At 38.6% G+C, this 25444-nt stretch overlaps 1 long non-coding RNA gene across 3 annotated transcripts in view; it reads left to right on the forward strand.

Annotated features, from left to right (window-relative positions):
• LOC307196118 overlaps nt 1-25444 on the forward strand; it is a 1219527-nt gene that overhangs the window by 742146 nt on the left and 451937 nt on the right. For 2 of the 3 annotated variants that reach the window (XR_013831038.1, XR_013831040.1), the window contains one exon: nt 13418-13527. The exons of the other annotated variant lie outside the window; for it this stretch is intronic. This is a non-coding gene — a long non-coding RNA (uncharacterized lncRNA). The remainder of the gene's footprint in view (nt 1-13417; nt 13528-25444) is intronic. 3 annotated transcript variants of the gene reach the window in all.

The following is a 25444-nucleotide window of genomic DNA, read 5'->3' on the forward strand; positions in this document are numbered from 1 at the left end:
CCTTTTCCCCTGCTCCCATCATTTCTTCTGTTATTAATATCTTGCATCAGTGTGGTATGTTTTTAACAGTTGATTAACCAATATTGATACATTGCTATTAACTGAATTCCATTTACATTACAGTTCACTCTTTGGTTGCACATTCTATGAATTTTGACAAATGCAGAATATTATGTAGCTACCATTTTAGTATCATACAGAGTAGTTTCACTTCCCTAAAAATTTCCTGTGCGCCACTTATCTCTCCCTCCCTTTTCTCCCTTTCTTACCCATTCCTTTCCCCTGCTACAACTGAACTGGCAACACCAATCTGTTTACTGTCTCTGTAGTTTTGCCTTTTCTGGAATGTTATATTATTGAAATCGTACGGTGTGTAGCCTTTCATACTGGCTCCTTTCACTTAACAATATGCATTTGAGGTTCCTCCATGTCTTTTTGTGGCTTGATAACATATTTCTTTTTAATCTGTGGCTAATATTCCATTGTATGGATGTATCATAGTTTGTTTATCCATTCACTTGTTGAAGGACATCTTGGTTGCTTCTGGTTTTTCACAATTATGAATAAAGCAGCTATAAACATCCACGTGCAGGTATCACGGAGTGTGACTGCTGGATCGTATGGTAAGAGTATGTGTAGTGTTGCAAGAAACTACCAAACTGTCTTCCAAAGTGGCTGTACCATTTTGCATTCCCACCAGCAATGAATGAGAGTTCCGATGGCTCCACACCTTGTGAGCATTTGATGTTATTAGGGCTATGGATTTTGGCCATTCTAATTGGTGTGTAGTGCTATATCATTGTTGTATTAATTTTCAATTCTCTAATGACATTTGATGATGAACATATTTTCGTATGCTTATTTGCTATGTCTTCTTTGGTGAGATTTCCATTTAGAACTTTTGCCCAATTTTTAACTGAGTTGTCTGTTTTCCCATTGTTAATTTTTAAGGATCCTTTGAATATTTTGGATACAAGCAAGTCCTCTACTAGATGTGCTTTACAAAGAATTTTTCCCAGCTATGACTTGTGTTTTCATTCTTTTAACAGTGTCCTTTGCAGAGAAGCAGTTTTTAATTTTAACGAACTCCAATTTATCATTTTTTCTCTCATGGATCTTGCCTTCAGTATTATATCTAAACACTATTGCCAAAACCAAATTCACCTAGTTTTTTTCCTATGTTATTTTCCAGTTTTTGTGGGTTTATGCATTACTCTAAGTCTGTGTTACATTTTGAGTTAATTTTTGAGAAAAGTTTAAGGTCAATGGCTTAATTCTTTTTTTCCCCGTTTTTTTTTTTTTGTCATAAAAATATTCAGTTATTCCAGCACCATTTTTTTTAACATTTTTATTGGAGTATAATTGCTTTACATTGTTGTGTTAGTTTCTGCTGTATAACAAAGTGAATCAGCTATACGTATACATATATCCCCATATCCACTCCGTCTTGCATCTCCCTCCCACCCTCCCTATCCCACCCCTCTAGGTGGTCTCAAAGCACCGACCTGATCTCCCTGGGCTATGCGGCTGCTTCCCAATAGCTATCTGTTTTACATTTGGTAGTGTATATATGTCCGTGCCACTCTCTCACTTCTTCCTAGTTTACCCTTCCCCCTTCCCGTGTCCTCAAGTCCATTCTCTACTTCTGTATCTTTATTCCTGTCCTACCCCTAGTTTCTTCAGAACCATTATTGTTTTATATTCCATATATATGTGTTAGCATATCGTATTTGTTTTTCTCTTTATGACTTCACGCTGTATGACACACTCTAAGTCCATCCACCTCATTACAAATAGCTCAATTTCGTTTCTTTTTATGGCTGAGTAATATTCCATTGTATATATGTGCCACATCTTCTTTATCCATTCATCTGTCAGTGGACACTTAGGTTGCTTCCATGTCCTGGCTATTGTAAATAGTGCTGCAATGAACATTGTGGTACATGACTCTTTTTGAATTATGGTTTTCTCAGGGTATATGCCCAGTAATGGGATTGCTGGGTCATATGGTAGTTCTATTTTTAGTTTTTTAAAGAACCTCCATACTGTTCTCCATAGTGGCTGTATCAATTTACATTCCCACCAACAGTGCGAGAGGGTTCCCTTTTCACCACACCCTCTCCAGAATTTATTGTTTATAGATATTTTGATGATGGCCATTCTGACTGGTGTGAGGTGATACCTCATTGTAGTTTTGGCTTACATTTCTCTAATGATTAGTGATGTTGGGCATCTTTTCATGTGTTCATTGGCAATCTGTATATCTTGTTTGGAGAAATGTCTATTTAGGTCTTTGGCCCATTTTTGGGTTTTGGGTTTGTTTTTGTAGGTCCTTCTCTTGTGTTTCCCACTTAGAAAAGTTCCTTTAGCATTTGTTGTAGAGCTGGTTTGGTGGTGCTGAATTCTCTTAGCTTTTGCTTGTCTGTAAAGCTTTTGATTTCTCCATCGAATCTGAATGAGATCCTTGCTGGATAGAGTAATCTTGGTTGTAGGTTCTTCTCTTTCATCACTTTAAGTATATCATGCCACTCCCTTCTGGCTTGTAGAGTTTCTGCTGAGAAATCAGCTGTTAACCTTACGGGAGTTCCCTTGTATGTTATTTGTCATTTTTCCCTTGCTGCTTTCAGGAAATTTTCTGTCTTTAATTTTTGCCAGTTTGATTGCTATGTGTCTCGGCCTGTTTCTCCTTGGGTTTATCCTGTATGGGACTCCCTGCACTTCCTGGACTTGGGTGGCTATTTCCTTTACCATGTTAGGGAAGTTTTTGACTATAATCTGTTCAAATATTTTCTCAGGTCCTTTCTCTCTCTCTTCTCCTTCTGGGACTCCTATAATGTGAATGTTGTTGTGTTTAATGTTGTCCTAGAGGTCTCTTAGGCTGTCTTCATTTCCTTTCATTCTTTTTTCTTTATTCTGTTCTGCAACAGTGAATTCCACCATTCTGTCTTCCATGTCACTTATCCGTTCTTCTGCCTCAGTTATTCTGCTATTGATTCCTTCTAGTGTACTTTTCATTTCAGTTATTGCATTGTTCACTCTGTTTGTTTGTTCTTTAATTCTTCTAGGTCTTTATTAAACATTTCTTGCCTCTTCTCGATCTTTGCCTCCATTCTTTTTCCGAGGTCCCGGATCATCTTCGCTATCATTATTCTGAATTCTTTTTCTGGAAGATTGTCTATCTCCACTTCATTTAGTTGTTTTTCTGGGGTTTTATCTTGTTCCTTCATATGGTACATAGCCCTCTGCCTTTTCATCTTGTCTATCTTTCTGTGAATGTGGGTTTTGTTCCACAGGCTGCAGGATTGTAGTTCCTGCTTCTGCTCTCTGCCCTCTGGTGGATGAGGCTATCTAAAAGGCTTGTGCAAGGTTCCTGATGGGAGGAACTGGTGGTGTATAGAGCTGACTGTTGCTCTGGTGGGCAGAGCTCAGTCATCCTTTAATCCGCTTGACTGCTGATGGGTGGGGCTGCATTCCCTCCCTCTTGGTTGTTTGGCCTGAGGCAACCCAACACTGGAGACTACCTGCACTCTTTGGTGGGGCTAATAGGGGACTCTGGGAGGGCTCACGCCAAGGAATACCTCCCAGAACTTCTGCTGCCAGTGTCCTTGTCCCCACGGTGAGCCACAGCCACCCCCCGCCTCTGCAGGAGACCCTCCAACACTAGCAGGTCTGGTTCAGTCTCCCTTGGGGTCACTGCTCCTTCTCCTGGGTCCCGATGCGCACACTACTTTGTGTGTGCCCTCCAAGAGTGGAGTCTCTGTTTCCCCCAGTCCTGTCGAAGTCCTACAGTCAAATCCCACTAGTGTTCAAAGTCTGATTCTCTAGGAATTCCTCCTCCCCTTGCTGGACCCAGGTCGGGAAGCCTGACGTGGGGCTCAAAACCTTCACTCCAGTGGGTGGACTTCTGTGGTATAAGTGTTCTCCAGTCTGTGAGTCACCCACCCAGCAGTTATGGGACTTGATCTTACTGTGATTGCGCCCCTCTTACCATCTCATTGTGGCTTCTCCTTTGTCTTTGGATGTGGGGTATTTATTTTGGTGAGTTCCAGTGTCTTCCTGTCGATGATTGTCCAGCAGGTAGTTGTGATTCTGGTGTTCTCACAAGAGGGAGTGAGAGCACGTCCTTCTACTCTGCCAACTTGGAGCACGTCCTTCTACTCTGCCAACTTGGTTCAGGGCTCTTTGGCCCATTTTTGGATTGAGTTGTTTGTTTTTTTGATATTGAGCTGCATAAGCTGCTTGTGTGTTTTGGAGATTAATCCTTTGTCAGTTGCTTCATTTGCAAATATTTTCTGCCATTCTGAGGGTTGTCTTTTTGTCTTGTTTATGGTTTCCTTTACTGTGCAAAAGCTTTGAAGTTTCATTAGGTCCCATTTGTTTATTTTTGTTTTTATTTCCATTTCTCTAGGAGGTGGTTCAAAATGGATCTTGCTGTGAATTATGTCGTAGAGTGTTCTGCCTATGTTTTCCTCTAGGCGTTTTATAGTATCTGGCCTAACATTTAGGTCTTTAATCCATTTTGAGTTTATTTTTGTGTATGGTGTTAGGGAGTGTTCTAATATCATTCTTTTACATGTAGCTGTCCAGTTTTCCCAGCACCACTTATTGAAGAGGCTGTCCTTTCTCCACTGTACATTCCTGCCTCCTTTGTCAAAGATAAGGTGACCATATGTGCCTGGGTTTATCTCTGGGCTTTCTATCCTGTTCAATTGATCTATATTACTGTTTTTGTGCCCATACCATACTGTCTTGATTACTGTAGCTTTGTAGTATAATCCGAAGTCCAGGAACCTGATTCCTCCAGCTCCATTTTTCTTTCTCAAGATTGCTTTGGCTATTTAGAGTCTTTTGTGTTTCCATGCAAATTGTGATTTTTTTTTTTTTTTTCTAGTTCTGTGAAAAATGCCAGTGGTAGTTTGATAGGGATTGCATTGAATCTGTAGATTACTTTGGGTAGTATAGTCATTTTCACAGTGTTGATTCTTCCAATGCAGGAACATGGTATGTCTCTCCATCTGGTTGTATCATCTTTAATTTCTTTCATCAGTGTCTTATAGTTTTCTGCATACAGGTCTTTTGTCTCCTTAGGTAGGTTTATTCCTAGGTATTTTATTCTTTTTGTTGCAGTGATAAATGGGAGTGTTTCATTAATTTCTCTTTCAGATTTTTCATCATTAGTGTATAGGGATGCAAGAGATTTCTGTGCATTAATTTTGTATCCTGCTACTTTACCAAATTCATTGATGAGTCTAGTATTTTTCTGGTAGCATCTTTAGGATTCTCTATGTATAATATCATGTCATCTGCAAATGGTGACAGTTTTACTTCTTCGTTTCCAAGTTGGATGCCTTTTATTTCTTTTACTTCTCTGATTTCTGTGCTAAAACTTCCAAAATTATGTTAAATAATAGTGGTGAGAGTGGGCAACCTTGTCTTGTTCCTGATCTTAGTGGAAATGCTTTCAGTTTTTCACCATTGAGAACAATGTTGCCTGTGGGTTTGTCATATATGGCCTTTATTATGTTGAGGTGAGTTCCCTCTATGCCTACTTTCTGGAGAGCTTGTATCATAAATGTGTGTTGAATTCTGTCGAAAATTTTTTTGCATCTATTGAGATTATCATGTGGTCTTTATCCTTCAGTTCTTTAATATGGTGTGTCACTTTGATTTATGTATATTGACGAATCCTTGCATTCCTGGGATAAATCACACTTGATCATGGTGTATGATCCTTTTAATGTGCTGTTGGATTCTGTTTGCTAGTATTTTGTTGAGGATTTTTGCATCTATGTTCGTCAGTGATACTGGTCTGTAGTTTTCTTTTTTTGTGACATCTTTGTATGGTTTTGGTATCAGGGTGGCCTCATAGAATGAGTTTGAGAGTTTTCCTCTCTCTGCTATATTTTGGAAGAGTTTGAGAAGTATAGCTGTTAGCTCTTCTCTAAATGTTTGGTAGAATTCGCCGGGCAATCCACGTGGTCCTGGGCTTTTGTTTGTTGGAAAATTTTTAATCACAGTTTTAATTTCAGTGCTGGTGATTGGTCTGTTTATATTTTCTGTTTCTTCCTGGTTCAGTCTTGGAAGGTTGTGCTTTTGTAAGAATTTGTCCATTTCTTCCAGGTTGTCCACTTTATTGGCATCGAGTTGCTTGTAGTAATCTCTCATGATCTTTTGTATTTCTGCAGTGTCAGTTGTTACTTCTCCTTTTTCATTTCTAATTATATTGATTTGAGTCTTCTCCCTTTTTTTCTTGATGAGTCTGGCTAATGGTTTATCAATTTTATCTTCTCAAAGAACCATCTTTTAGTTTTATTGATCTATGCTATCATTTCCTTCATTTCTTTTTCATTTATTTCTGATCTGATCTTTATGATTTCTTTCCTTCTCCTAACTTTGAGGGTTTTTTTCTTCTTTCTCTAATTGCCCTAGTTGTAAGGTTAGGTTGTTTATTTGAGATTTTACTTGTTTCTTTAGGTAGGATTGTATTGCTATAAACTTCTCTCTTAGAACTGCTTTTGCTGCATCCCATAGGATTTGGGCCATGGTGTTTTCATTGTCTTTTGTTTCTAGGTATTTTCTGATTTCCTCTTTGATTTCTGCAGTGATCTCTTGGTTATTTAGGAGTGTATTGTTTAGCTTACATGTGTTTGTATTTTACTGTTTTTTTTTTCCCTATAATTGGTATCTAGTCTCATAGCATTCTGGTCAGAAAAGATACTTGATATAATTTCAGTTTTCTTAAACCTACCAACGCTAGATTTGTGACCCAAGATATGATCTACCCTGGAGAATGTTCCATGAGCACTTGAGAAGAAAGTGTATTCTTTTGTTTTTGAATGGAATGTCCTATAAATATCAATTAAGTCCATCTTATTTCATGTGTCATTTAACGCTTGTGTTCCTTTATTTATTTTCATTTTGGTTGAACTGTCCATTGGTGAAAGTGGGATGTTAAAGTGCCCTACTATTACTGTGTTACTGTTGATTTCATCTTTTATGTCTGTTAGCATTTGTCTTATGTATTGAGGTGCTCCTATGTTGGGTGCATAAATATTTACAATTGTTATATCTTCTTTTTGGATTGATCCCTAGATTATTTTGTAGTGTCCTTCTTTATCTCTTGTAATAGTCTTTATTTAAAGTCTATTTTTTCTTATATAAGAATTGCTACTCCAGTTTTCTTTTGATTTCCATTTACATGGAATATCTTTTTCCATCCCCTCACTTTCAGTTTGTGTCCCTAGGTCTGAAGTGGGTCTCTTGTATGCAGCATATATATGGGTCTTGTTTTTGTATCCATTCAGCCAGTCTTTGTCACTTGGTTGGAGCATTTAATCCATTTACATTTAAGGTAATTGTCAATATGTATGTTCCTATTACCATTTTCTTAATTGTTTTCAGTTTGTTATTGTAGGTCTTTTCCTTCTCTTGTGTTTCCTGCCTAGAGAAGTTCCTTTAGCATTTGCTGTAAAGATGGTTTGGTGGTGCTGAATTCTCCTAGCTTTTGCTTGTCTGTAAGTTTTTAATTTTTCCGTCGAATCTGAATGCGATCCTTGCTAGTTAGACTAATCTCGGTTGTAGGTTTTTCCCTTTCATCACTTTAAATATGTCCTGCCACTCCCTTCTGGCTTGCAGAGTTTCTGCTGAAAGATCAGCTGTTAACCTTATGGGGATTAGCTTGTATGTTATTTGTTGCTTTTCCTTTGCTGCTTTTAATATATTTTCTTTGTATTTAATTTTGGTAATTTGATTAGTATGTGTCTTGACGTGTTCCTCCTTGATTTATCCCATATGGGAGTCTCTGCGCTTCCTGGTATTGATTGACTATTTCCTTTCCCATATTAGGGAAGTTTTCAAGTATAATATCTTCAAATATTTTCTCAGTCCCTTTCTTTTTCTCTTCTTCTTCTGGTACCCTATAATTCGCATGTTGGTGTGTTTTATGTGTCCCAGAGGTCTCTGAGACTGTCCTCCATTCTTTTCATTCTTTTTTCTTTATTCTGTTCTGCTGTAGTTATTTCCACTGTTTTATCTTCCAGGGCACTTATCCGTTCTTCTGCCTCAGTTATTCTGCTATTGATTCCTTCTAGAGAATTTTAAAATCCATTTATTGTATTGTTCATCATTGTTTGTTTGCTCTTTAGTTCTTCTAGGTCCTATTTAAACATTTCTTGTATTTTCTCCATTCTTTTTCCAACATTTTGGGTATTCTTTACTATCATTACTCTGAATTCTGTTTCAAGTAGACTGCCTACTCCTCCTTGAAGAGGAGTCAAGTAGACTCCTCCTTATTTGTTTGGTCTGGTGGGTTTTTACCTTGCACCTTCATCTGCTGTGTGTTTCTCTGTCTTCTCATTTTGCTTAACTTACTGTGTTTGGGGTCTCCTTTTTGCAAGCTGCAGGTTCTTAGTTCCCGTTGTTTTTGGTGTCTGCCCCCAGTGGTTAAGGTTGGTTTAGTGTATTATGTAGGCTTCCTGGTGGAGGGGACTGGTGCCTGTGTTCTGGTGGATGAGGCTGGATCTTGTCTTTCTGATGGGCAGGGCCACGTCTGGTGGTGTGTTTTGGGGTGTCTCTGAACTTAATGTGATTTTAGGCAGCCTCTGTGCTAATGGATGGAGTTGTGTCCCCGTCTTGCTAGTTGTTTGGCATGGGGTGTCCAGCACTGGAGCTTGCTGGTCGTTGAGTGGAGCTAGGTCTTAGCGTTGAGACGGAGATCTCTGGGAGGGCTCTTGCCAATTGATATTACATGGAGTTGGGAGGTCTCTGGTGGTCCAGTGCCTCAACTCTGTTCTCCCACCTCCAAGGCTCATGCCTGACACCCAGCCAGAGCACCAAGACCCTGTCAGCCACACAGCTCAGAAGAAAAGGGAGGGGAAAAAAAGAATAAAATAAAATGAAAGTTATTAAATTAAAAGTTTTTTTTAAATATTATTAAAATAAAAAATTTAAAAAGTGATTAAAAAAAGAAAAGAGCCACCGAACCAGTAAACACACCCACCAATTATAACAAGTGCTAAAAAGTAAACTAAGATAAGCATATAAATCAGAAACTAATCAATCACATATGGCAAACCCCAAGTCTACAGTTGCTACCAAAATCCACTGACTCAATTTTGGGGTGATTCGTTGTCTATTCAAGTATTCCACAGATTCAGTACCTCAGGTTTATTGTTGAGATTTAATCTGCTTCTCCTGAGGCTGCCTGGAGAAATTTCCCTTTCTCTTCTTTGTTAGCACAGCTCCTGAGGTTCAGCTTTGGATTTGGCCTCGTCTCTGCATGTAGATCTCCCTCTCGCATCTGTTCTTTACCCAGACAGGAGGGGTTTAAAGGAGCGGCTGATTAGGGGGCTCTGGCTCACTCAGGCCAGTGGAAGGGAGGGGTATGGTATGTGGGGCGAGCCTGAGGCTGCAGAGGCCGGCATGATGTTACAACATCCTGAGGCGCACTGTGTGTTCTCCTGGGGAAGTTGTCACTGGATCACTGTACCCTGGCAGGCTGCACTGGCTCCCAGGAGGGGAGGTTTGGATAGTGACCTGTGCTTCCACACAGGATTCTTGGTGGTAGCGGCAGCCGCCTTAGCATTTCATGCCCATCTCTGGTGTCCACGCTGATAGCTGCGGCTCGCACCCATATCTGGATCTCGTTTAGGCGGTTCTCTGAATCTCCTCTCCTTGTGCCCCCTGAAACAATGGTCTCTTGCCTCTTAAGAAGGTCCAGACTTTTTCCCGGACTTCCTCCTGGCTAGTTGTAGCACACTAGCCCCCTTCAGACTGTGTTCATGCAGCCAACCCCAGTCCTCTCCCTGTCATCTGACCTCCGAAGCCCGAGCCTCAGCCTTTAGCCCCCATCCATCCCGGCAGGTAAGCAGACAAGCCTCTCAGGCTGGTGAGTGCTTGTTGGCACCAATCCTCTGTGCGGGAATCTCTCTGCTTTGCCCTCTGCACCTCTGTTGCTGCGTTCTCCTCCATGGCTCCGAAGCTTCTCCCCAACCACCACGTTCTCCGTCAGTGATGGGGCTTCCTAGTGTGTGGAAACTTTTCCTCCTTCACAGCTCCCTCCCAGGGGTGCAGGTCCCATCCCTATTCTTTTGTCTCTGTTTTTCTTTTTTTCTTTTGTCCTACCCAGGTATGTGGGAATTTTCTTGCCTTTTGGGAAGTCTGAGGTCTTCTGCCAGCGTTCAGTATGTGTTCTTTAGGAGTTGTTCCACATGTACATGTATTTTTGATGTATTTGTGGAGAGGAAGGTGATCTCCACATCTTACTCCTCCACCATCTTGAAGGTCCCTCAAGCACCATTTTTTGGAAACACTTATTCTTTGTTGAATAGCCTGTGCTCCTTTATCAGAGATCAATTGTCTATATTTATGTGGGTAAATTTCTGGCCTCTTTATACTGTTCCATTGCTCTGTTTTTCTATTTGTTTTTTGTCAATACCACACTGTTTTGATCAGTGTAGCTTTGTAGTAAGTGTTGAAGTCATATAGTGTTGGTCCTCTGACTTTATTTTTCTTCAATATCATATTGGCTAATCTGGGTCTTTTGCCTTTCCATATAAACTTTAGAATAAGTCACTTGCTGAAATTTGATTTAGATTGCGTTGAATTTATAGATTAAGATGGGGAAAAATGATATTTAACAATATTGAGTCTTCCTATCCATGAACATAGAATATCTGAATATCTGTCCATGTAGTTAGATCTTTTTTCTTTGATTTTTTTTTTCATTAGAGTTTTACAGTTTTCCTCATATGTATCTTGTACATATTTTGTTAGCTTTATACCCAAGTCTTTATTTATTTTTTTGGTACTAATGTATATGATATTGTTTGATGTCAAATTTCAGTTGTTCACTGCCAGTATAAGGGAACACAATTGACTTTTGTATATTAACCTTATATTCTGCAACCTTGCTATAATTGCTTATTAGTTCCAATAATTTTTGTTGTTGTTGATTCTTTGGGATTTTCTACATACAGCCATGTCTTCTGCAAAAAGATAATATTATTTCTTCCTTCCCAGTATACTTTTTTTTGGTCTTAAATCATTGGCCAGGACTTTCAGCACAATGGGAAGAATAGGAGTGGTGAGAGGGGACTTATCCTAGAATGCAGTTTCTAAATTAACCTTTAGAACCCACCTCAAATATCACTACCTCAATGAAATCTCCTCTAATTTCCTGCTCACCTGTACCCTTAAAGGATTAGTTGTACTTTCAGTGGCTCCCAAAATATCATCCAAAATATTAGAATATAGGTACTCTAATACTTACTTTTTTATTAATGTACATGTTTGTATCTTTCATTGTGAGCTGTATATTTAATTCATCTCTGTATTTTAAGTACTTAGAACACATGCCAGTACATAGTACACTCTCAGTAAATATTTAATAGATAAATTTATCATTACAAATTACAAAGCTTATTTTTGTATGTTTCTCCATGGTTACAAAACCAGCATATCCATAATTTTTGGTCCAATTAACCATAACTTAATATGGCATGAGGAAGCTTCACTTACCTGGCTATCTGTATTCCTTCCAACTAGAACCTTATAACTATATAGATAGCTGCTTTAGGTTCTGCCAGATATTTGACATGAGGACAACTGAAATTATGTTCTTGTTCTTTCTCCCACTTTAGGTGATAGTCAAAAAGATCGAAAAATTATAAAATGGAAGGTTTGATCACAAGTAGTTTAATAAAAGAAATGAATTTTTTGAAATATGACATTTAATTACAATATAATTTACAAGGAAGCTGCTGAACATCATATGGTTTTATGTAAAGCTCATTTAAAAAATATGTATACATCTCTCTTTAAGTGTAGTGCAGCTTCCTGTGGTAAGGACTGTATTTTATCTTACTTTTCTCATCTAAAGCACCAAATAGAGTGATAGGTGGATATTAGGCACTTGAGTCATTTTCATAAGTAGTCATTAATCAGTTAGCCTAATGTTCAAAATAAACTGTTTTCTGTCTTTTGAACAGTATCATAAAATTATTACTGTAAATGCCATCTAACATTTGAAACTCTATTAGACATCTTTATGCAAAGTAAGGCATCCCCTCTGGCCTGCTAATTACTAGCTCTTAATAGAATGTCAGTTTCTGAACCTGTACATCAGGAACATCGTTTGGGAACATGGAAGCGTGACAGGCTTTATAATAAAACACTGTGGGTGTAGTCCCCATATACATATATTCTATATTAAAATTCTCAATTGTTTCACAAATAAAAACAGTGCCTTTAGTGGATCAGCCAAAAGATGACAGTTTGAATTATTTATGGATGATTTAGATACTGGTGTAATTTCCTGCTTCAATATTTCATGTAATTGACTGTAAATATGAAAGTAGAGAGAATTGTTAGACTGATTTTTCTCATTCTAAACAAATCTGTGCTTTTACATCGTATAACTTCCCTTGGGAATATCATCGAAATGAATGGGTTGGATCACTACATACAGTGACTGGAAGCTGCAGTTGGATAATGTTTTACATTATTTATTTTTTTTTAATATTTTCATATCTGCTTCCGTTTATCTCAGTTCCAGTCTCCATCCCTCAGAACGGTCTGTCATTCATCTGTTTCCTGTAAGTTAGTGAGACTGATCATGTAGGAAAGATTCATCCATAGTAGAGAGAACTTCATTTGAGGAACATTTATGATTGACTGCAACTTCAGAAACAAGATGACCTCAATATACCAGTCACAGTGTTATAAAATTTTCTAGCAATGAAAGATCAAAATAATATAAAGGTAAAATAAAAATACCCTGAAGGAGGGAGAAAGCTTATTTGAACATAGGAAAGCAAAAGACTAATTTAGAAGCCTTCAAATCTCCTGGATTCATTTGAGTCACAGTGTTAGGCAATAACTCTAATAATAGTAGCATTCGTTTCAACTGTATTCAGGTGTACTTCCAATCAGTCCTAGTTGTTTCTTAATAATGGCTCAGTCCAAGCCTGCATCCTCTTTCACTTTTTTGAGACAGGCCAGATAGCTGGCTTTTTGTTTCCTTCTTTTTTCTTTTTTTTTTTTTTTTTTGCTGGGGGGCGGGGGATTGATTTAAATATTTTATTTAAAGAAGTCTTCTGAAGACTATAGTTTATTGGTAAGAAAAATATAAAGCATACTTTTTTTTTTTTAATTTTAAGGAGTTTATTTCAAATGCAAGTAATGAACAGAACTATTTTAAAACTACTTTTGACGACTGGATTTTATTAGTTTGAATGTGACTTTTCCTGGAAATCAGGTTACACTGCATTGTTGAATTTATTTGGGTAAAATATGCAAACACCTCTTCAATACGTAAGACATAGTGGGTACTCGACAAATGATACATGTTATAATGGTCATAATTACTTCTGGCTGCCACTTCTTTTTTGTAGACTAAATATGATGGCTCTATTTTCAGGCACCCACGTCTTTGTTGCCTCCATTTTTGCCTGCCCCTCTTGGAGAGATATTACTTTTGCAAGGCCCAAACTAACAATCTGGGACATTGCTGCAAGGCATTAAATTCAGGTATGTCACAAAGGAGTAATTCCATTTTCCCCCTTCTCCATGCATCATTTAAGGCCATAGATCCTGAGGAAACTGCCAAAAATACAAGCAGCACTAGCAATGAGAAAGGTCACAGCCACAGATTTTTGGGACTGCAGAACCACACACATCCTGTTCTCATTGTCATGGGTATATGAATTTACGAGGTCCCTGATCTCATATTCTTCTGTATTCTTTTGAGTGGAGTTTCCCTTTTATTTTTCTATTTTGACCATGATATTTCTAGTCATCTTGGGACCATGTAAGATAGACTTGAAAATCTCCCAGAGGTAACAATTTTCTCTTATTTACAAATGAACGTTTTAGTAGGAGTTTCTAATTTTATTTTATTTTCACTTTATCACCATATTAAATTATTTTATATAACTATTTATTCTCTCACTTACTTTTCTCAACTAGAATGTAAGCCCCATTAGGTTTTGAGCTTTATCTGTTTTTTAAAAAATTTTATTTAATATTGGAATATAATTGATTTATAGTGTTGTGTTAGTTTCAGGTGCACAGCAAAATGATTCAGTTATACATATATCTATTCTTCTTCAAATTCTTTTCCCATTTAGCTTATTACAGAATATTGAGTAGATTTCCCTGTGCTATACATTAGGTCCTTGTTGGTTCTGTTTTAAATATAGCAGGGTGTGTATGTTAATCGCAAACTCCTACTTTATCCCTACCCAGCACCCTTCCCCTTTGGTAACCATAAGTTTGTTTTCTAATTCTGTGAGTCTGTTTCTGTTTTGTAAATAAGTTCATTTCTATCATTTTTTTTTGATTCCATATACAAGTGATACCATATGATATTTGTCTTTCTCTGTCTGACTTACTTCACTTACTATGATAATCTCTAGGTCCATCCATGTTGTTGCAACTGACATTATTTCAGTTCTTTTTTATGGCTAAGTAATATTCCATTGTAAAATTGACCACTTCTTTTTATCCATTCATCTGTCAGTGGACATTTAGGTTGCTTCCATGTCTTGGCTATTGTAAATAGTGCTGCTATGAACATTGCAGTGCATGTATCTTTTTGAATTATGGTTTTCTCCAGATATATGCCCAGGAGTGGGATAGTTGGATCATATAGTAGCTCTATTTTAGTTTTTTAAGGAACCTCCATACTGTTCTCCATAGTGGCTGTACCAATTTACATTCCTGCCAACGGTGTAGGAGGGTTCCCTCTTCTCCACACCCTCGCCAGCGTTTTTTGTTTGTAGACTTTTTGATGATGGCCATTCTGACTAGTGTGAGGTGCCATCTCATTGCAGTTTTGATTTGCACTTCTCATAATAATTAGTGATGTTGAGCATCTTTTCATGTGCCTCTTGGCTATCTCTATGTCTTCTTTAGAGAAATGTCTGTTTAGGTCTTCTGCCCATTTTTTTTGTTTGTTTGTTTGTTTGTTTGCAGTACGCAGACCTCTCACTGTTGTAGCCTCTCCCGTAGCAGAGCACAGGCTCCGGACGCGCAGGCTCAGCGGCCATGGCTCACGCGCCCAGCCGCTCCACAGCATGTGGGATCTTCCCGGACCGGGGCACGAACCCGTGTCCGCTGCATCGGCAGGTGGACTCTCAACCACTACGCCACCAGGGAAGCCCTCTGCCCATTATTTGATTGGATTGTGTGGTTTTTTGATATTGAGCTGCAAGAGCTGTTTGTATATTTTGGAGATTAATCCCTTGTCGGTCCCACCCTTTGCAAATATACTCTCCCATCCTGTGGGCTTTCTTTTCATTTTGTTTATGGTTTCCTTTGCTATGCAAAAGCTTTTAATTTTCATTGGGTCCCTATTGTTAATTATTTTTTTAAATTTTTATTACTCTAGGAAGTGGATCAAAAAAGGTATTGCTGCAATTTACGTCAAGGAGTTCTGCCTATGTTTTCCTCTAAGAGCTTTATAATATCTGGTCTTACATTAAGGTCTTTAATCCATTTTGAGTTTAGTTTTGTATATGATGTTAAAGAATGTTCTAAGTTCTTTTTTTCCACGTAGCTGTCCAGTTTTTCCAGCCCCACTTATTGAAAAGACTGTCTTTTCTCCATTGTATATTCTTGCCTCCTTTGTCATAGATTAATTGACCATAGGTGAGTGGGTTTATTTCTGGGCTTTCTGTCCTGTTCCATTGATTGATATTTCTGTCCTTGTAACAGTACCATACTGTTTTGATTACTGTAGTGTGAAGTCAGGGAGCCTGACTCCTCCAGCTCTGTTTTTCTCTCTCAAGATTGCTTTGGCTGTTTGGGATCTTTTGTGTCTCCATACAAATTTAAAAATTTTTTATTCAATTTCTGTGAAAAATGTCATTGGTAATTTGCTAGGGATTACATTGAATCTGTAGACTGCCTTGGGTAGTATAGTCATTTTAAAAATATTGATTCTTCCAATCCAAGAATGTGGTATATGTTTCCATCTGTTTGTGGCATCTTCGATTTCTTTCATCAGCATCTTAAAGTTTTCAGAGTACAGGTCTTTTGCCTCCTTAGGTAAGTTTATTCCTAGGTACTTTATTCTTTTTGATGTGATGGTAAATGGGATTGATTGTTAATTTCTCTTTCTGATCTTTTGTTGTTAGTTTATGGAAACGCAACATATTTCTGTGTGTTAATTTTGTATCCTGCAACTTTACTGAATTCATGGATGAAATCTAGTAGTTTTCTGTTAACATCTTTAGGATTTTCTATGTATAGTATCTTGTCATCTGCAAACGGTGACAGTTTTGCTTCTTCTTTTCCGATTTGGATTCCTTTTATTTCCTTTTCTTCTCTGATTGCCGTGGATAGGACTTCTAAAACTATGTTGATAAAAAGTGGCGAAAGTGGACATCCTTGTCTTGTTCTTGATCTTAGATGAAATGCTTTCAGCTTTTCACCATTGAGCATGATATTAGCTATAGGTTTTTCATATATGGCCTTTATTATGTTGAGGTGGGTTCCCTCTATGCCTATTCTCTGGAGAGTTTTTACCATAAATGGTGTTGAATTTTGTCAAAAGCTTTTCCTGCCTTTATTGAGATGATCATATGGTTTTTATTCTTTAATTTGTTATCGTGGTGTATCACACTGATTTGCAGCTATTGAAAAATCCTTGCATCCTGGGGATAAATCCCACTTGATCATGGAGTATGATCCTTTTAATGTATTGTTAGATTCTGTTTGCTAGTACTTTGTTGAGGATTTTTGTGCCCATGTTCATCAGTGATATTGGCCTGTGATTTGCTTTTTTTATGGTATCTTTGTCTCATTTTGGTATCAGGGTGATGGTGGCCTCATAGAATTAGTTTGGGAGTGTTCTTTCCTCTGCAGTTTTTTGCAATAGTTTCAGAAGTATAGGTGTTAACTTTTCTCTAAATGTTTGATAGAATTCAGCTGTGAAGCCATCTGTTCCTGGACCTTTGTTTGTAGGGAGTTTTTAAATCACAATTTCAATTTCAGTACTTGTGATTGATCTGTTCATATTTTCTATTTCTTCCTGGTTCAGTCTTGGGAGATTGTACGTTTCTGAAAATTTCCCCATTTCTTCTAGGTTGTCCTTTTTTTTTTAACAAATTTATTTATTTTTGGCTGCATTTGGTCTTCATTGCTGCACACAGGCTTTCTGTAGTGGTGGTGAGTGGGGGCTATCTCTTCATTGTGGTGCGTGGGCTTCTCATTGCAATGGCTTCTCTTGTTGTAGAGCACAGGCTCTAGGCACACAGGCTTCAGTAGTTGTGGCAGATGGGCTCAGTAGTTGTGGCTCACAGGCTCTAGAGCGCAGGCTCAGTAGTTGTGGCGCATGGTCTTTGTTGCTCCATGGCATGTGTGATCCTCCTGGACCAGGGCTCGAACCTGTGTCCCCTGCACTGGCAGGCAGATTCTTAACCACTGCACCACCAGGGAAGTCCCTAGGTTGTTCATTTTATTGGCGTAGAGTTGCTTGTAGTAGTCTCTTATGATTCTTTGTATCTCTGTGGTGTGCATTGTAACTTCTCCTTTTTCATTTCTAATTTTATTGATTTGAGCCCTCTCCCTTTTTTTTCTTGATGAATCTGGCTAAAGTTTTATCAACTTTGTTTATCTTTTCAAAGAATCAGCTTTTAGTTTCATTGATATTTTTTATTGTTTTCTTTGTCTCTATTTCATTTATTTCTGCTGTAATCGTTATGATTTCTTTCCTTCTACTAACTTTGGGGTTATTTTTATTCTTCCTCTAGTTGCTTTAGGGGTAAGGGTAGGTTGTTTATTTTAGATTGTTCTTGTTTCCTGAGGTAAGATTGTATCACTATGAACTTCCCTCTTAGAACTGCTTTTGCTGTGTTCCATAGGTTTTGGATCATGTTTTCATTTTCATTTGTCTCTAGATATTTTTTTATTTCCTCTTTGATTTCTTCAGTGATCCATTGGTTGTTGGGTAGCATATTGTTTAGCCTCCATGTGTTAATGTTTTGTTTTGTTTTTTTAAATGAAAGCTTCTTTCTTTCTTTATTTTTGGCTGTGTTGGGTCTTTGTTTCTGTGTGAGGGCTTTCTCTAGTTGCGGTGAGCGGGGGCCACTCTTCATCGCGGTGCACAGGCCTCTCACTGTCGCGGCCTCTCTTGTTGCAGAGCACAAGGTCCAGATATGCAGGCTCAGTAGTTGTGGCTCACGGGCCTAGTTGCTTCATGGCATTTGGGATCTTCCCAGACAAGGGCTTGAACCCGTGTCCCCTGCATTGGCAGGCAGATTCTCAACCACTGCGCCACCAGGGAAGCCCGTTAATGTTTTTTATAGTTTGTTTTTTTTTTTAGTTGATTTCTAATCTCATAATGTTGTGGTCGGAAACGACGCTTGATAATAATTTCAATTTTCTTAAATTTACTGAGGCTCTCTTTGTGGCCCATCATGTGATCAATCCTAGAGATTGCTCCATGTGCACTTTAAAAGAATGTGTATTCTGCTGCTTTCAGATGGAATGCTCTATAAATATCAATTAAGTCCTTCTGGGCTAATGTGTCATTTAGCGCCTGTGTTTCTGTATTGATTTTCTGTCTGGATGATCGTCCATTGTTGAAAGTGGGATGTTAAAGTCCCACACTTACTGTGTTACTGTCGATTTCTCCTTTTATGGCTGTTAGCATTTGCCTTATATTTTGAGATCCTCCTACGCTGGGTGCATATATATTTGTAATTGTTATATCTTCTTTTGGATTTTTCCCTTGATCATTATGTAGTGTCTGTCTTTGTCTCTTGTAACAGTCTTTATTTGAAAGTCTGTTTTGCCTGATATGAATATTACTTCTCCAGTTTTCTTTTGATTTCCATTTGCATGGCATACCCTTTTCCATCCCCTCACTTTCAGTCTGTATGTGTCCCTAGAGATGAAGTGGGTCTCTTGTAGACTGCATATATACAGGTATTGTTTTTGTATCCATTCAGCCAGTCTATGTCTTCTGGTTGAAGCATATAATCCATTTACTTTATATTTAAGGTAATTATCGATATGTATGTTCTTATTGCCATTTTGTTAATTGTTTTGGATTCTTTTTGTAGCTACTTTTTTCTTCCCTTCCTCTTTTGTTCCTTTCTCTTGTGATTTGATGACTGACTTCAGTGTTTTGTTTGGATTGCTTTTTCTTTTTTGTGTGTGTATCTGTTGTAGATTTTTTGTTTGTGGTTACCATGAGGTTTTGATACAGCAGTCTGTATATAAACAAGATTGTTTTAAGTTGCTGGTCTTTTCATTTCAAATGCATTTCCAATATTATGCATTTGTGCTCTCCTCTTCTCATGATTGCTGGTTTTGATATCATATTTGTGTGTGGATGATTTCCGACATTTACTGTACATTTGTTTGCCTTTACCGGTGAGCTTTCCCATTCGTAATTTTCTTGTTTCTAGTTGTGGCCTTTTCTTTTTCACCTAGAGAAGTTCCTTTAGTATTTGTTGTAAAGCTTGTTTGGTGGTGCTGAATTCTCTTAACTTTTGCTTACCTGTAAAACTTTTGATTTCTCCATCAAATCTGAACTAGAGCCTTTCTGGGTAGAGTATTCCTGGTTGTAGGTTTTTCCCTTTCATCAGTTTAAATATATTGTGCCACTCCCTTCTGGCCTGCAGAGTTTTGGCTGAAAAATCAGGTCATAACTTTATGGGGATTCCCTTGTATGTTATTTGTTGCTTTTCCCTTGTTGCTTTTTTTTTTTTTTTTGCGATATGCGGTCTCTCACTGTTGTGGCCTCTCCTGTTGCAGAGCACAGGCTCCGGACGTGCAGGCTCAGCGGCCATGGCTCACAGGCCCAGCTGCTCCGTGGCACGTGGGATCTTCCTCGACCGGGGCAAGAACCCATGTCCCCTGTATCGGCAGGCGGACTCTCAACCACTGCGCCAGCAGGGAAGCCCCCCTTGTTGCTTTTAATATTTTTTCTTTGTCTTCAATTTTTGGCAGTTTGATTACTGTGTGTCTCAGGGTGTTACTCCTTGGGTTTATCCTGCCTGGCACTCTGCATTTCCTAGACTTGGGTGACTGTTTTCTTTCCCATGTTAGGGAAGTTTTCAGCTGTTACCTCTTCAAATATTTTCTCATGCTCTTTCTCTCTCTCTTCTTCTGGGACCTCTATAATACGAATGTTGGTGTGCTTAATGTTGTCCCTGAGGTCTCTTAAATTGTCTTCATTTCTTTTCATTCTTTTTTCTTTATTCTGTTCAACACCACTGATTGCCACCATTCTGTCCTCCAGCTCACTTATCTGTTCTTCTGCCTCATTTATTCTGCTATTGATTCCTTCTAGTGTATTTTTTTTATTTCAGTTCTTCTCTGTTTGTTTGTTCTTTAGACCTTCTAATTCTTTATTAAATATTGCTTGTATCTTCTCGGTCTGTGCCTTCATTATTTTTACGAGATCTTGGATTGTCTTTACTATCATTACTCTGAATTCTTTTTCAGATAGATTTCCTATCTTTACCTCCCTTAGTTGTTCTTCTGGGGTTTTATCTTGTTCCTCCACCTGGAACATATTTCTCTGCCTTCATTTTGTCTAACTTTCTGTGATTGTGTTTTCCATTCTGCAGGCTGCAGGGTTGTAATTCCTTTTTCTTCTGGTGTCTGACCCCTGGTGGATGAGGCTGGTCTGAGAAGTTTGTGCATACTTTCTGGTAGGAGGGACTGGGTCCTGTCCACTGGTGGGTGAAATTGGGTCTTGTTCCTCTGGTGGGCAGGGCCATGTCAAGAGGTGTGTTTACCAGGCAGCTGTTGGCTCACCAGGATTTTAGGCAGCCTGTCTGCTGGTAGCTGGGGCTGTGTTCCCACCCTGCTGATTGTTTGGCCTGAGGTGTCCCAGCACTGGGGCCTATAGGCTGTTGGGTGGGGCCAGGTCTTGGTGAGAAAATGGCAGCCTCCAAGAAGTCTCACACCAATAAGTACTCCCCAGAACCACTGCCACCAGTGTCTCTGTCCCCACAGTGAGCCACAGCCACCCCCCAGCTCCTCAGGAGACGCTCCAAGACCAGCACGTAGGTCTGGCCCAGTCTCCTATGAACTCACTGCTTTTTCCTTGGGTTGTGGTGCACATGAGACCCTGTGTGTACCCTCCAAGAGTGGAGCTTCTGCTTCCCCCCAGTCCTGTGGATTGCTGGCGATCAAGTCCTAGTGGCTTTCAAAGCCAGATACTCTGGGAGCTCCTCTTCTCAATGCCAGACCCCCAGGCTAGGGAGCCAGACATTTGGCTCAGAACCCTCACTCCTATGGATGAACCCCTGCAATATAAGCATTCTCCAGTTTGTGGGCTGCCCACCCGGCGGGTATCGGGTTTGATTTTATAACGATTGCACCCCTCTTAAAATCTCGTTGTGGCTTCTTCTTTGTCTTTGGATGTAGAATATCTTTTTTGTAGCTTCCCGTCTTTTTTTTTTACTATGGTTGTTCGTCAGTTAGTTGTGATTTTAGTGTTTTCGTGAGAGGATGTGAGCTCACGTCCTTCTATTCTGCCATCTTGTCTCCGTCAACAAATATTATTTTTAGGGGTTCTCTTTTTTCCAAAGCTTTCCAAAGAATCATGAATTGAAATCTGAGAAAGCCAGTTCTTTAGATTGCTTGTATGAAGTAGATTTTTGGTCAATGACAATAAGGCAGAACAGAGGAAACTCCTTGCCTGATAGCAGTTTTCCAAAGATGAAACATCAAAATAGTGACAAAACTTCTGAAGCCTGTGATTCTGCAGTTTTAGATGCTCATTATATTAACAACAGCCAAATAAAGAGATATGTAGGACGTGGTCCCAAACAAAGGTATCATGGAGTTTGGCAACCTGCACAATGGTGTGCCGAAGTGTTCTGTTTCTCCAACCTGGAAGCTCTAAGCATACATGTTTGAAGATTATTTTGTACTGACATTATAGTAACTAGATTTATCCATATAATATGATTCAGTTTGTAGTGCTACTAGTGGAATTCATTCTGCAGAAATATGTTTTGTCTTCAAATCTTGCCATATTACCCTAACATCAAAAAGAAAAAAGGATAATAAAAAAGCACAACTTGGGGGTTTCCCTGGTGGCGCAGTGGTTGAGAGTCCGCCTGCCGATGCAGGGGACACGGGTTCGTGCCCCGGTCCAGGAAGATCCCACATGCCGGGGGGTGGCTGGGCCCATGAGCCATGGCTGCTGAGCCTGCACGTCCGGAGCCTGTGCTCCGCAACAGGAGAGGCCACAACAGTGAGAGGCCCGTGTACCGCAAAAACAACAGCAACAACAAAAAAACACAACTTGGATTAAAGTTTACTAGACCACATCTAATTTATTACAGAGTAAGTTATTTTATTTACCTCTTCAAGGATGTGCTTGAACAGGGTAGGAAAACAAATCTCTCTCTTTCCATATATATATATAAAACATTTTTTTCATAGTCATATATTTCTTAACTTGGGTTCCAGAACTATCAGGGGGCCTTATAAATTGATCAGTACTTTAATATAATTGTCCTACTTTTTAATTCCATCGTTTGATATTATGTATTTAAAAAATCTTTTCTAAGAAGGGGTTCATAGACTTCTCTAGGCTTCCAAAGAGGTTCATTGCACAAAAAAAGGTTGTTAGCATATATTGGTGGCAAAATTAAAAATTCTTTTTTTTTTTGACTATCATGGGAGCAAGTAATACATTACTTTATTTTCTAAATAGAATCAGCTAAGCAATTGTCTCATTTATCCAGGAGATGCAGCATTATTTTGTATTGTTCTAGCCGAATATTCAAAAGCTCCATCAATAAGAAGCCATAAGCTTTTAGTCACAATACCATTAAGGGTATCTTTTCTGGCATTGTTAGTTCTTTCTTAAGTGGGTGATTTCTAGTCAGTCTTTTCTGAAACTAGGTACCACACAAATTATGTGTTTCTTTTAAATTATTAGTGAACTGATCATAGACATGTATCCCTTATTTTAATGCACAGTTCTGAATCATGAGCAGATATTTCAGAGACAGTTGTTGATAAAAGAACTTACCAGAGTCAGGAATGGATCACAGTTAACTTGGATTTAGGGAATAGAAATGAATGTTTCAGTGCAAAATTGCTCCTACTTATCCATCATTTCCACACATTTCTATTAGGTAAAGTCATTTTAGGCCTCTTATAATAGGAAAATCTGTTCTTCTAGGGCTAACTCATTACTTAACATCATCCTTTAAAAATATAACAGTTTATCTGATTAGCGCTTCTCTTTTATAAGATTGCTTTTCAAACCATGGGCCATGATTTATTTCTATGTTATAAAATCAATTTAATGGGTCATGACTAGCATATCTTTTTTATTTATTTATTTTTAAAATAAATTTATTTATTTATTTATTTTTGGCTGCGTTGGGTCTTAGTTGCTGCATGCGGGCTTTCTCTATTTGCAGCGAGTGGGGGCTACTCTTCCTTGCGGTGTGCAGGCTTCTCATCGCAGTGGCTTCTTTTGTTGTGGAGCACAGGCTCTAGTAACTCAGGCTTCAGTAGTTGTGGCATGTGGGCTCAGTAGTTATGGCTCACGGTCTCTAGAGCACAGGCTCAGTAGTTGTGGTGCACAGGCTTAGTTGCTCCACGGCATGTGGGATCTTCCTGGACCAGGGCTCAAACTCGTGTCCCCTGCGTTGGCAGGCAGCTTCTTAACCACTGCGCCACCAGGGAAGTCCAGCATTTCTTTTTAAATAGAGTACACTAGACCATGTCAATTTCATAATATGAATTAAAGGTAAATATTGTTTTGTGAGAAGTTGTTTTGTGTTTGTGTATGTGTGTGTGTGCATGCACATGCACACGAGAGAGAGAGAGAGAGAGAGAGAGAGAGAGAGAGAGAGAGAGTTATATGTATCTATGCGTATTGCGTTGAAATACAGGCTTTTTTTGGAAATGTCATATAAATTAGGATGGAGTCAAGAAAATTTGGAAGCAAACAGAGAACTTATGGAATGGGAATGTAGGGACATTAGCAGTTAAAGATTGGCCAAAAAAGTATTGAGAATTAATAACAATAGTAATAAGTATTATTATTATTCCTGATGTTTCTTGAGCATTTGCCAGGCACTGCTATGAGAAATTTCCATAACTCACTTAGTGTTCCCAATGATGCTTTAAGTTATGTAGGTAGTATTGCTATTTCCATTTTCCCGTTGAGAAAACGAAGATACAGATATGCTTAATGACTTGATCGATGTTGTTTAGCTTAGTGAGTGGCAAACATGGGATTCAAACACAGGCTCTCTCCAGCTATGAAGCTTATGCTTTTAAACACTACAGTAGATTACTTCCCAGGTTAAATGCAATTGAAACATAAAGACAAATAAGAATTGCCTGCTTCAAATTTATTTTTAGAGAGGTCTGCATACAACAGTATCCTCCTCTAAAATAAGTTTCAGACAATGGGCAGACATACAAGATCAGGGCATTCAGTACCTAACCCATTCAATATTGTAAATGAGTGTTTTGCAGAAGCCTTTAAAACTGTCTACAGGTTAATGAGCTTGATACAATAGACTTGTAGGCTTATAAAAGAACTGTACTGGCTGACTAGAGAGCCATAAATTTAGCTCCTCTCAAGTTGACATGTTGTACAACTCGGATTTCCCAGTGTCTTGAATTTTAAAATGACCATAAGATTTAGGGACATTCACTAAAATGCTTTTAACTTTCTTCACAAAGGCCCCAAGCTCATTAGAAATACAAACAAAACTAAACTCTCAAACTTCATGCAGCTGCTGCTGAAGCAACCTGAAATGAAGAGGAAGCGATTAATTTTATATTTTCCTTAATATATACACAGTACACATTATGCTTCTATCAACTTTAATGCATTTATCCCTCGGGGATCACTAACAAGCAGCCAAGGTAAGGCAAGGTGAAGTGGCCGGAAGGTTTCAGAGCCGATTTCTTCAGCCTCCTGGGAGCTGATCTTGTCCATCTCTCTGACATGTGCTCTCTGCATATCAGAAAATGCTGTTGATCACATCAAAGCGTTCATGAATTCAGTGATTTTTTTTTTTTTCCTTCACCAAATGTTCTTTCCTTTTCAGATCTTTGTCAGTGGTGTCACAGCTGAGTGAGCCATTCCTGGCTTCCTGAATTTCCCTTGAGGGCTAAACTGTCAATATCTATGTTCATCATGGAAACCTTCAACTTAAGAAAAATAATTTGATTTTAATCGGGATTTTATATGTAAAATGAAGCCTCTTTAGATCTCTTAGTTTCCTGAATTTTTCCCCTTATGATTTTAGTCCATTTAATTTTTCTAGGAGGATAGTAAACACCCCCCACAATGAATTTTTTCTTTTGTTTTTACTTCCTCCCCTTCCCTTTCTCTTCACTCCTTTCTTTCCAGCCTTCCTTCCTACTTCCTCATTCTTATTTTTTAAATCATTTCTTTCTTTCAACATTTGTTGAAATAACTGCTATGTGCCAGACA

Source organism: Stenella coeruleoalba (assembly GCF_951394435.1).
Source record: "Stenella coeruleoalba genome assembly, chromosome: 13".
Taxonomy (NCBI): domain Eukaryota; kingdom Metazoa; phylum Chordata; class Mammalia; order Artiodactyla; family Delphinidae; genus Stenella; species Stenella coeruleoalba.